This window comes from Cervus canadensis, chromosome 33, assembly GCF_019320065.1.
Source record: "Cervus canadensis isolate Bull #8, Minnesota chromosome 33, ASM1932006v1, whole genome shotgun sequence".
Lineage (NCBI taxonomy): Eukaryota > Metazoa > Chordata > Mammalia > Artiodactyla > Cervidae > Cervus > Cervus canadensis.
The window spans coordinates 4331020-4343310 of record NC_057418.1 but is presented as its reverse complement, the minus strand read 5'-3'; the positions used below and the strand labels follow the sequence as shown (position 1 = coordinate 4343310).

General features: G+C 44.5%; 1 protein-coding gene across 10 annotated transcripts in view; it reads right to left on the bottom strand.

Annotated features, from left to right (window-relative positions):
- Positions 1 to 6892, bottom strand: part of L3MBTL3 (L3MBTL histone methyl-lysine binding protein 3) — a 108466-nt gene extending 101574 nt beyond the window's left edge. For 2 of the 10 annotated variants that reach the window (XM_043457088.1, XM_043457098.1), the window contains exons 1-2: positions 4836 to 5123; positions 3161 to 3238 (exon numbers count right to left, since the gene is read on the bottom strand). The gene's annotated coding sequence lies outside the window, so the exon portion shown is untranslated. Of the gene's footprint in view, positions 1 to 3160; positions 3239 to 4835; positions 5126 to 5754; positions 6162 to 6819 lie in introns of those variants that run through there. The other 8 variants (XM_043457091.1, XM_043457092.1, XM_043457093.1 and 5 more) reach the window with 8 other exon arrangements.
- Positions 6893 to 12291: the final 5399 nt, after the last annotated feature.

The window sequence follows — 12291 nt, the reverse complement described above, 5'->3', positions numbered from 1 at the left end:
CTTTTCAGTTTGACTTCAGAAACCAAACTCCCAGGGCAAGGGTGTAGGGAACTCCTCAAGAGCAAAGACCTAGTCTTTCCGTGTTCAGCACTGTAAGAGTTCAATAGAAATCAGTTAACTAGTAGAAATATCACTAGAGGAATTATTCAGGTTACCCAACTTTGGGACACCAAGGGTACCCTTGTCCACGCTGCCTAAAATATTGGGTTGGCCAAAAAGTCCATTCGGGCTTTTCTGTACCATCCTATGGAAAAATCTGAAAGAACTTTTTGGCCAACCCAACAATTTCTTTTGTAAATTTCCTGTCGTAACTGCATCTATTATAAATAGCCTTGGTTGATATATATATTTCTTAGAAATAAACTATCAAACAAAACAAAACAATGGAATTATTCAAGAACCAACCTTCAATTACGCAGGGACTAATTAAACAGGACCTATATTTCTTCTTTCCTCCACTACTGGGTTTCTAGGTTCTTAGAATAGTGATTGGATAATTTACAAGATAAAAGAGATAGGCTAAAACTTGTCAGAGTTTGGCAAATTCAGTATTATCAAACTGAAAGCAATGACTTTTGATTTTCTTTTTTCTATCTAGATAATACGTAGTTGATTAGGATTAGAATAAAGTAACCAAGAGTTCTAGAAAATGTAGGGAGCAAAGAGCTCTACAGGGAGCACCCCCGAAATTCACAGTCATTTGCAGGACCCAGTTTCTGGTCCCTATAGTTTAAATTCTTACTACTCCAGTTACCTATTCTGTTATCTTCATTTCCCAACAGACTCCTGCAACTAAAGTATTAATTACAGTACATAAATTCCCCTCACACCAACCCCTCTACTTTCACCACCCTACCATTTCCACAATTTGGAATTATTTTATATTTAAGTATTTATTTCACCAACTCCTACCTATTAAATGACTACCTTGAGATAAACAAAACACAATTTGTATTCAGCACCATTTTAAAACATGGTCTCTTCCCTCAAGAAAGCCATAAAAGAGAAACTACTATTTTCCTAAAGAAATGAAATATCCCCTGAAAGCATTGTGGCAAGTCCATATAATATGTATACCAAAAACTAAACCAATCATTTTAGCCAAGAATTAAATCACTCTGTTCAGCTTTAAAAAACCTACCTTCTCTTCTGCCCTTTTCACAAAACCTGGCTAAGGTAAAATGATAATATGACTACCAAACATTTGAATAATTCTTCACAGTTCTCAAAACCTTCTTTGATCCCTTCAACAGAGACCAAGGCAAGCACTGTCGCGCCCATTTTCCAGAAGGGGAAATCTAAGCTAAAAGAGTTAAAGTGATTTACACAAAGTGGTATATTAGTGGCTAAACTGTCCTCTGATTCCTATTCTCGCACTCTACTTACAATCACAATGATTCCCCAAATGAAGAAAAATAATCAGTCTTCCACTCAGCATATCTAAACATGAAACTAACCATCCTAGGAAACACACTCACTCTGTCTGAACTCTACTTCCATCTGCGTGATCTTGTCAGCCGTTCTTGCCCCCTGGTTTCTGCTGCATCACCTACATGGACATCTATTTATTTTGCTATTTATACTTCTCAAGGTGATCCACTAGCAGAAAATGACAATAAATTCCTTATTGACAATCATTTTTATAGTGGTATTTATTCAGTTTTGACATCTAGACCACATCTACGATGGTTATAATGTGGCTCAGTAAGAACTGTTAGTCCTCATAGACTTAACAGAACAAACTTACACAAATTTATGTTATCAGCGGGGAAGAGTGGTGGGAAATAATAGTTAAGGAGTTTGGGATGGACATGTACACACTGCTATATTTAAAATGGATAACCAACAGGGGCCTACTATATAGCACAGGGAACTCTGCTCGATATTATGTAGCAGCCTGGATGGAAGCAGACACTGGGAGAGGATGGATACATATATATGCATGGCTGAGTCGCTGACTGTGAAACTGAAACTATTCACATTGTTAATCGACTACACTCCCATATAAAATTCAAAATTTTTTTTAAAAAGGATTATTAGTCCTGCTAATTTTTGTTCTGTTTTGCCAAACAAGAATTAGCAACTCCTTTAATACTTGAGACAGAGAAGGAAAATGAAATGAAGCAGAAAAAGAAAAGAAACGACTAAAAAAAAAATAGTTTTAAAAAGTAGAAGAGGCTTCCTTCCCTAGCGGCTCAGTGGTAAAGGATCTGCCTGCCAATGCAGGTGACTCGGGTTCCATCCCTGGCTTGGGAATATCCCCTGGAGAAGGAAATGGCAACCCACTCCAATATTCTTGCCTGGGAAATCCCAGGGACAGAGGAGCCTGGTGGGCTACAGTCCTTGAGGTCACAAGAGAGTCAGACATGACTTATCGACTAAACATCATCATTATCAACAGCAGAAAAGCACTATGGTCGCACAGATGTACTTTCATGTTCCGCCCAGACAGGGTTCCCTTTTGCCTGAGAATGGCCTTCGTTCTGAGAGTAGGCCCTGGATTATTAGAGACTAACCAGCACCCTCCAGAATTACCAAAGAGGTCTTTATTGGGCAGCAGCTGTATTGCTTGTGGTGATACGCTTAAAAGTTGACAAGTTTATGCTAACACACTGGAAATTCACTATAACTCTATGACACGATATTTGGCACATGTCAGCCCACCGTAGGATTTGAGCCATAGAAGATAAGTTACTTAAACGTACCCAAACATCTTATTGGAAATATCACCTACAAAATTTTACCAAGTTCCAGAACTTTCCACATCACAGTGTACTTATACAACAGCTATATTAATTCACAATTGCTTTGTTCTAGATTTCCCACTTTCTCAATTCCAAAGAATAAAACTATTTACTTTCAGTAAAGAACAGGTACAACTGAAGTGTGAACTAAGAATCCAGTAAAAAGCCAGTCCAAATATTATCCAGAACAATCTCTTAATTTTTCATAATGCTTTAATTGGAGCTTCAGTCACATTCAGCGTCAAGACTTACTTTTTTTTTTTTTTTGGCGTCAAGACTTTCATGAATTCAAAGCATCCCTTTCAAAATGGTGTTTTTCTGCCAATCCTGTTCCACAATGTCCTTCCTTACCCCCAAATGCAGCTTTTAATATCTGCAAGTGTATCAAGCAATTTGTTTCTACACACAACTCTTACCTAGTAGCAGTGAAGAAATAATTATCTGATGGTCTTTAAGACTGTGGTTCACCCTCAAGACTTCTCCTGGAGGTCTAGCTTCGATTTAAAGAGAAGAGAAATAAAATCAAAGTATTGTCATTAAAAAAAAAGAAGCCCTGAAACTCATAAATAACAAGTTCAAATTCTGAATTACTGACATTGCATAATTTTGTACACTACCACTTAATATGCTACAACACACACCACACACACAAAAAATAAACTAGCTTTGGATGAGAGGAAATTGATTTTACATTTATATCACTGCCCTACCCTAAATTCCCCTCTTAAAGTCTCTTCCATTGTATGACAAGCAAATGAAAGTTACCAGGATCATTTGATACAATTTTAATTTCTCTCACTGCTTCTCATTTAAATTTACCATACAAAACACACACCGGCAGAAGAATAGATACTATGTAAGCAAGTTTTGTCCATATATTTAAGTGTTTAAATCCAAAATTATACAAAGTATTCAGAAATGTCTTAACCAGTGAAACAAAATTACACTCTTAGAGCTAAATGGGGTCATTTATTTTAAAACTATATATGACTATGTGTTTAAGAAATGAAATAAGGCCTTAAATTATATTTACTAGAGAATAAAATAATTAGCTCATATAAAATCATTTTATATGAGCCTTTTCAAATACAAGTGTTTTTCAATTTTTCAAAGTTTTAAACATGTATTGCACTTCGTATTTTTATTAACATTCAAATGATATTATCCACTGTTATTACTGATTAAAGGTTGATCAAATGTATAGACAATGACAAATATTTTTTTAAAAAAATCAAACAACTGCCTCTAATCCAAACAGTGACCGATCTCAAATCCCAGAATAAAAGCAAAGTGTTTTTCCCATAGAAGTCTTGAAGATTGGAAGGTGCTACTTTCCCATAGAAGTACCCCAATTGGAAGGCTGGGTCCTTAGATTTCATTTGCTCTCCGATTTACTAAACTTTCTATTTCTGATCAGCATCCTCTCTACAACATCTGGCCCCTGGCTCAGGTCGTCTAATCACTTCCACGTCTGAACGGACTACGTAGCTAAAAAGTAAAGGCCAAAGTTTGCTCTCGGCCTTCCGAACTTAAAGACGCGTCTAACCACTAGAGGTCTCCCCTTGGCCAGTTTTGCACGTTCGCTATTTTGCTGCACTTGAAACTTTCCGGAGAAATGCTCTACTCGAGTCAGTGTTTTTCTAAAAACTTGCGCAAAAATCCACGCGACCGAGCTAGCCAGTACCGAGACTCTCGGGCTCCCCACAGCAATAAAGCTATCACAAACAACATTCTAGGAAAATTAAAATTCGACGCACTCGCTCCAGCCGCTCCCCCCCCCACCCCCCTTCTTATTTCTCAGCTCAGTTTCCCTTAACTTAAACTTAGAACAATCAAAAATCTATTTTTGCTTCGGTGCACTGTGAAAGATCTCTAACGCATTTTTTTTCGGGCGGTAGACCCGAGGTGGTCAAGGAGCCGGCCGAGGGATGCAGGGAGGGGGGAAGGGCCGTGCTCGCAGCGCCCGAGGAAGTTGCATAAGGAAAGAGACTCCGTTTTTTGGGTCCCCTCAAAAAATCGGCGGGGAGGGGGAGGAAAAGGAAGCGGGGGGGCGGGGGGAGGAGGCAGGAGGGAAACTGAAGCGACGTTTACCTTCGTCTCCCCGTGGAAGGGTGGGGTGAGAGCCGCGATCTTCGCGACCCCGGAGGGCGGCTCGTTACCCCCACGTCTCTCCGAGCGCAGACGGACAAACAGATACCCCTACCCGTCCGCGGGGAAGGCGGGGAGCAAAGTGCCCGCTTTTAAACTTTCTCTCACGGTCGCGCTGGGGCCGGGCTTCGCCCAGAGAGGGTGGGGGAGACCGGAGGGCCTTTTTCTTCCAAGGTAATTAAAGTTTTACCACCAGCACGAAAGTTGCGCCCTCCCTCGGCCCGTGCCACCGTGCCCCCCTCCCCCGCCTCCAGGGCTCCCAAGTTTTCCTCCCTCTCCCCCCCCCCCGCCCCCGCCACCAGCTCGCGGGGCGCGCGGCGGATGCCTCGGCTTCTGCGCTTCCCCGATCTCCACCCCCGCCGGCCTCTACTTCCCCCCGCCGGGCCGCCGCGGCGCGAGGACGGCCGGCCGGGCCCAGGACGCTAGTGTGCAAAACCCATTATTCCGGAATAGCACACGCATGCCGCGCGAGGCGGGCGGCGGCCCCGCCTCGGACCCTCTCTGCCTCCCCAATATAAGGACGGCGTAAACAAGTTGCAGGAAAAGCAGCCCCGCGCCGCCCCCCCCGGCCCCCCCACCCGCGCCCGCCGCCCCGGCGCGGCCGCCGCCTCCCGACACACGCCCGCGCCCGCACCCGGCCCGGCGCGGCGCGGCACGGCGCGGGGCGAACGCCGCGACGGCGCGGGCTCCCGGCCCGGCCCGCGCCCTGCGCCCTCCCCCGCGCGGACGGCCGCCGCGGGCCCGCGCCGCCTCGCTTCCCGAAGCACTTTCCTGCCTCGGGCAGAAATAAACCGGAGGGTTTATTTTTGTGCAACTTTCCCAAAATGGCGGAAATTGGAGCTGATCTATATGAAATTCTCACACAGTCGGTCGGGAAGTGGGAGGCGGCGAGGAAGAAAACGCAAACTCTCGGCCGCCGAGCCCGCCGCGGGTCCGTGAGTGTGTGCGTGCGTGTGAGTGTGCGTGTGCGCGGTGGGAGTCGGGCAGGCCTTTCCGCCGCGCACACACACACAGCACACGCCGGGGAGACGCGCCTGCACATTCAACCAGTCCATTCTCCGCAGCCCGAGCGGGGAGAAAGTGGCCCGGCCTCTTTTCCCACTGCCTCGGTCTCCCGTACTAGTACTTATCGCGCTCGCTCGCTCGCTCTCCGGTGCGCGCCCGGCACAAAGGCCACACGGGCGGAGGGGGCCGCAGGGGCGGCGCGCGGGGCTCGCGCCTCCCGCCGCACCGAAACGCGGCCCCGGCCACCCCCGCGCGCCCCCCCGGCCCCCGCCGCCGGCGCCCCCCGCCTCGGCCGCCGCGCTCGCCGCCCGGGCTGCGGCTCCGCGGCGCCCACTCGGGCACGCACCCCGGCGGAGCCCGGCGCCGCCGCGCTCCCCACCCCGCGCCCGGTGTCATGAAAGCGACCAAAGTGACAAGCTCGGGGGGCGCGGGGGAGGGGGCCCACACGCATCCCGCCGCCTGCGCGCCGGCGAGAGCCCGACGCGGCCGCCTCGCCCCGGCTGCCTTCCGCACGGCCCCCCACACCCTTCCCCGTGTGCGCGCAAAGAAAAAAATACAAGTCTCTCCTCCCCCCATTTTTTCCTTTCTCTTTTCTCTCTCTTTTGTTCCTCTTTCGCACTCGCACTCACTACTTCAGAGTGAGATGCCCAGAGACTCCCCCTCCAGCCGTTTCCGAGTCACTTGCCCACTTTTTTCCCCCAGGATTAAGTTTTCTTCTCTTTCCCAGAGGCGCAGAGAAGTGGGGGAGAAACCCCTTCTGTCCTTTCCCCTCCCCTGATCTGTTTCACAAGACGAGGGTGCGCTTCCTTCTCTGTAGAGGTCTCTTAACTTTCATCCTCACCTAGGAAAATAAATGAATGGGCTTTGGCACGGACAAATCTGCAGATTAATTAGAGATTAGATCCGATCAACCGCTTCTTACCCCCAAATTTTCTCTTTTTTTTTTTCTCCGTCTCACGAGTAGTCCTGACAAATGGTCCAGGGCTGCGGGCGCAGTGCGCATGTGCGCGTGGAGTCAGGGCTGGGGAGAGGGGAAACTGCGCTGGTGCCGGTGCCGCGGCGCCGCCGCCGCTGCCGGGGAGGCTCGCGCCGGCTTCCCTGTTCACGCTGCTGCGCCTTCGCCGCTGGAAAGCAGCTCTAAAGCCGGCTGGCAAATGCAGCAGCCCGCAGATCCTGCTTCAGGTGCATCTTTTCAATACCCTTGTCACCAGCTCAGCGCTGCTTCCAGAACAATCAAAACAAATATGAAAGACTGCTAAGGTGATAGATTTCTTTGTCTATTTTCCACTTTACTTTTTTAAAAAAGGCATTTCTCAGAGCAGCTGATCCACCATGTACTGTTAAACGTATGCTTTCAGCCATTAAAGAGTGGGCCTTGGGCTTGCAAAAACACACCCTGAAGGCTAAATGCATGCTACAGGTCAGGAAAAAGGAGAAAGTTTTAAGCTCCCCCCACCCCCCACCCCCACCCCCACACACACTCAACCTCTCTCTCTTAGAGGACTGGAAGAATGCATTATAAAGTGTGTGTGTAAAGTGTCCGCGTGCCTCGCGTTTCTTAAGTGTTGGTCTTTATTGACAGCTTCAATGTGTTAGGCCTCTGTTGTGAAATCTGTTGGGATACATATGTCAACTTAGAAATCAGTGTTAAAGTCCTCTGGCAGTAAGCAGGTCGAGGACTACCTTCTGAATGTACTCAGTCAAGATGGCTGAGCGGTCCTCAACAGCGAAACCTGTCTTTGTTAGGGCATCAAAACCGGAGCAAGCGAGAGTATTGCATTTCCGTATTGACCGCTTTCCACTGATGGACTGTTAGGCCTCCTTTTGGGCAGCTTACCACTCTCCTTTTCTACTGGATACAAGTACTTAGAAAAGAATTCAAGAAATTGAAGTTGTGATCAACACTTTTAGGTCAATAACGGAGTTCACCGTGCAAGGAAGAAAAAAAAAAAAAGGAGCGCTGGTAATTTCAGGAATAGTGGAAGCAAGTCTTCACATTTTGCTGGGGTGCAGAGATAAAGTAAGGCCCCCTACCCCTCAGAGTGGACTAGTTTGCATCTAATAAATGGTCAAGAAGACCCTTTTCTGAAATTGCTGCCTGAGGCCTAGAATTTAAATATATCACAGATGGACATTCTGTATTAAAAGTCTTTCTCCAAAATGTAAGTAATAATATTCTCGATTGAATTTTTTCACTTCGGGAATGTTCCTTGAACCAGTTTCAGAAAAATAAACTGCTAAATTCTTTCCTTAGGACCATGAAATTACCCTAGAGAGGCAGACTATCCCACAGTGTCTTCTGCTGGTGTAGTGACCGAATTCTCCAAACCAAAACCTAGGACCTACAGCTTGACATGTACTGAAGACAAGGGAACAAACTCTGTGAAGGTGAAAAGAGTTTATAAAATATGCTTCCTGTGTCGGGCAACCATTGGTTTAGGAGTGTGAAATGAGGAAGGCTGGGTTAGAGAAGGCTATAGATAATATTGATTTCACCCACAATATCCAGCCTTTTTCTGAGCTGTTCCCAAACAGCCTAATTAACTGATCTGAATTTCAGCTTCTCTCCTTTTCTCCCTAGCCCTTGAATAATAAGCAGTGAAATGGCCAAAGGCAGACTACAAGAGGAGAAGGGAAGCAAGGCCAAGAGCTATGTGCAAAACTAAGGCTTTATGCCCAAGGAAACTAATAACATTAATTTTAGATTCCTCTTTCTAAAAATCCATTCTAGACTTGTTCTCTCTAGATAATTTCTAGACTATATTTCTATTTCACAAGCTTTTTCAGAGATTTCCATAGTCTTTAAACTTATGTTAAAGATCTACCTTGTGCAAATCACACTACAAGATGTTGGGGATAAACAAATGATTAAAACTAGACCCCAAGGAATTCAGTCTGTAAAGACAGTCTAGTGCACTGGGCAATGCTTCACGGTGTGAAAGATGTTGTACTAGGAGTATGCAGAGCAGTTATAATTGAGGAGCTACTGTGGCAATAAGGAAAGGCTTTCTAGAAAAGGTGACAACTGATTCTTGAAGGACAAGTGTCCAGGGTATGTGGGAAGATGATCCAATCAGAGAAAGCCTGAGTAAAGGTCCAAGGGTCAGGAGAGAAAGGCTTGCCTGGGACCTGTGCACATACTGAGGTACAATAACAAAAATAAGGATGAGTTGAGGCTCTCTCCAATACATGGTCAATCTCCTTCAGAGGTCATCAGTAAAAGCTCAAAGGCTTAACGTAAGTTGTTCCCAAGGTGTGGTTCCTGATGGGAAATATTTTGAAGGTACTCACATCTAAAGATACTGCTACAAAGAATCCACTGGTGTGACCCCCTGAGACAGAGGCAGTTTACGATATCAGAATCTAAATAACACTGGACCTTTATATAAATCGGTAGTATTTACAGAACCTGTCTCCACCTGTTCCCGAAATGATAATATACTAGTAGAAGCTTTTTGTTGCTCCTTCACCCTTCCACTGTTCAGTCACTGGTTAATAATCCATGATGAATCCCTTCTTTCCAGCATCCCTTCATGGCATCAGTCTCCACCACTCTCCCCGGTTCCCATTCCACCCCACTCTACCCCACTCTATCACACCTACATACCTAACCCATCCTCAGACCAGATCTGTAACTTCCCTGACCTCCCAAGTGAAATTATTAGCCACTACTTTACTTTTCTTTATGTTTATTCATTTATTCCCAAACTTGTGCCCCCAGCCCCGTGACTCAGGTTACACTATTCCTAAATATCCTGGTATGTATGTGTGTGCTCCATTGTGTCTGACTCTTTGTGACCCCATGGACTGAAGCTAAAGCCATTTTACATGGAAAATGTTTTCCATCACTGTACTCACTCTCTGGAGACTTTCTGAGGCTTCTCATCCCCTCCCAGATGAAGGTCGTTCAAAACCTTTCTCACTATATTCCATCCTGTATCCTCCATTCGGCATGAATTCAGTTTAGAAACCTACACTCCCTTTTCCTAGCTCTAAGTTTGTTCTGGGTTGAAAGGACATACTCCCCCTTTCTTGAACAATTCAAGGACAACCTGCTCCACCAGCCAGCCCCTCACAAATTGAAAGTGACCAGGAGTGAAGTCCAAGAGATTTTTATTGTAATACAGTCCTGCCACCACCCACTGGGAACCCGTTAGGCAGGTCACCTCATCTTTCAGGGTTTGAATTCTCTCACTAGTTACACAAAGAGTAATAATTGATTTCTGAGATCTCATTGAAAGCCACGTCCCTTTCCATCCTTCCACATAACAGCAGCATTGTCACATTTTAGTACAAATAATATGGAACCAAGAAATGAATTTTAAGTAAGGAGTGAAAAATCCATCCATCTGCTAGGTATCAGAATGTTACCAGTTTATAGCTCACTCAGTTGGTTTAAGCCTGTTACTAATGAGATGAAGGTCATGGGTTCCATTCCCTAATGGCTAGTTAGTTTTGATCTGTTTCATAGCCACAAACTGCTTTCCTAACCCATTTCCCATGTTGTAATGTGTGCTATTGGTTGTAAGTCTTCAGATAAAATTGAATCTTTCCATAGAAATTTTCTAAAATGAACAATACTTGAAGTTATTCTTTCAATGTATTATCTTACTTTTAAGTGTGAGTCAAGTTATTGATTTTTTTTAGTCTATATAATTGTGTGCTCCATGTTTTTCCAAGTATAAAAATGACATTAACATTGATTTGGCCAAGATTCTTATTATTGATAATTATTTATACAAGCAGAGTTTGATTTTCTTGTTAGCATTCTAGATAACACTGAAATGTTCATGTGGTACTCTAATTTGAGTCCTGCTTATTTTTCTTGTGACACAGCTGTATACATTCTTAGCACAGAGCTTGTGATGGTGAAATGTGATTGATACGCTAAGGATGAGAGAAGAAGTATCTGTTAGTATTTAAGGAAAGGATTATGGTGTAAATCTTAAATTCTCAACATGTTAAGGAAATTAATATAAAAGAACATCTTATTTATTATAATCTTATTTAGATGCAAAAGTAAAGATAGAAATATGACAGACATATTTAAAACAGTGGAATAATATAGAACTATAAAGTGACTTATAAATTTAAAAAGTTAATAACTTTCCAGAACATATTTACTTGCTTAAAGCCTAAATCCAAAGCCTTATAACTAAACAGTATTAGAGGAACAAGCCAGACTTCACAACATATCTGTGATTGTATCCCCTGATAACTTTGGAGTCTGGTTCTAGAATGTTCTTTCCATATGACATGACTCCTGGCCGCAACTGATTGGTCCAGGAGTGGGCATTTAATCCAAGGACTAAATCAAGTAAGGGGTAGCCTGTGAGTCAGCAGGGAGTGCTGCCCCAAATGAATAAAAGTGATGAAATGGGCTCATCTATACTTAGGCTTCCCCATATGAACTGGAAGTACTGGAGATAAAATTAGTTGATAGGCATTACAAAAACTAAATGATTCACAGAGAGAAGCAAGTAGAGTGCAGATCCCTCAGTTGTTAGGCATTGGAACTATGTATGAGTGTTAACAGAAGTCATGAGATACAGCGGAGCAAAAGCTAGCCAGACAAATAAAGGCCAGAGCTGCCCAGGGTGCCGCCTGACTCCCCAAATGTCCTTCTAGTCTTAGAGAGGCCTGGCCACTCTGGGGCCTCATGCAAACCACCTGCATGGCCAGAATTTCTATCTTCACTAGTATCACCACGAGGGATCCCCATCCCTTATGGAAAATTGAGTCGTTTTTTGAATTGAGTAGATAAGCCAAAGACCCCTAACACCAACAATTTGTATGGCCTGTTCTTTTTATCTTTATAGATTTAAAGGGGACCAACTCTGAAAGTCAGTTGAGTCAGCCCAACACCCGATAACCTTCTGCCTGTTACTGGAACATGTGGGCCAGATGGTGAGGAGCAAATCCCAAGTTCACCACTTGGGCAAGTTACTGAACCTCTCTTACCTCAGATTCTACATCTGTAAAATGGGAATGTTTACAGTACCTAGCTCACGAGGCTGCTATGAGGATTTTTTTTTTTTAGTTATTTATTTACTTGGCTGTGCCAGCTCTTAGTTACAGCACACAGATCTTCAATCTTTAGTTGCAGCATATCAGATCTAGTTCCCTGACCAGGGATCAAACCCTGGCCCCCTGCACTGGAAACCCAGAGTCTTAGCCACAGGTCCATCAGGGAAGTCCCTGATATGAGGATTTAATGGAATAATGTAAGACTAAACCTTGGTGTGTAGTTGCTAATCAATAAATGTTAGCTTTATGAGTCAGGGTTTTTGCTTGAGTTGCTCCCGGTAGTATTCTTAGCACCCAGACTTGTACCTGCACAGTTAAAAATGTGATAAATATTTATTGAATGACTTAAGAAAACATTATTATGTGA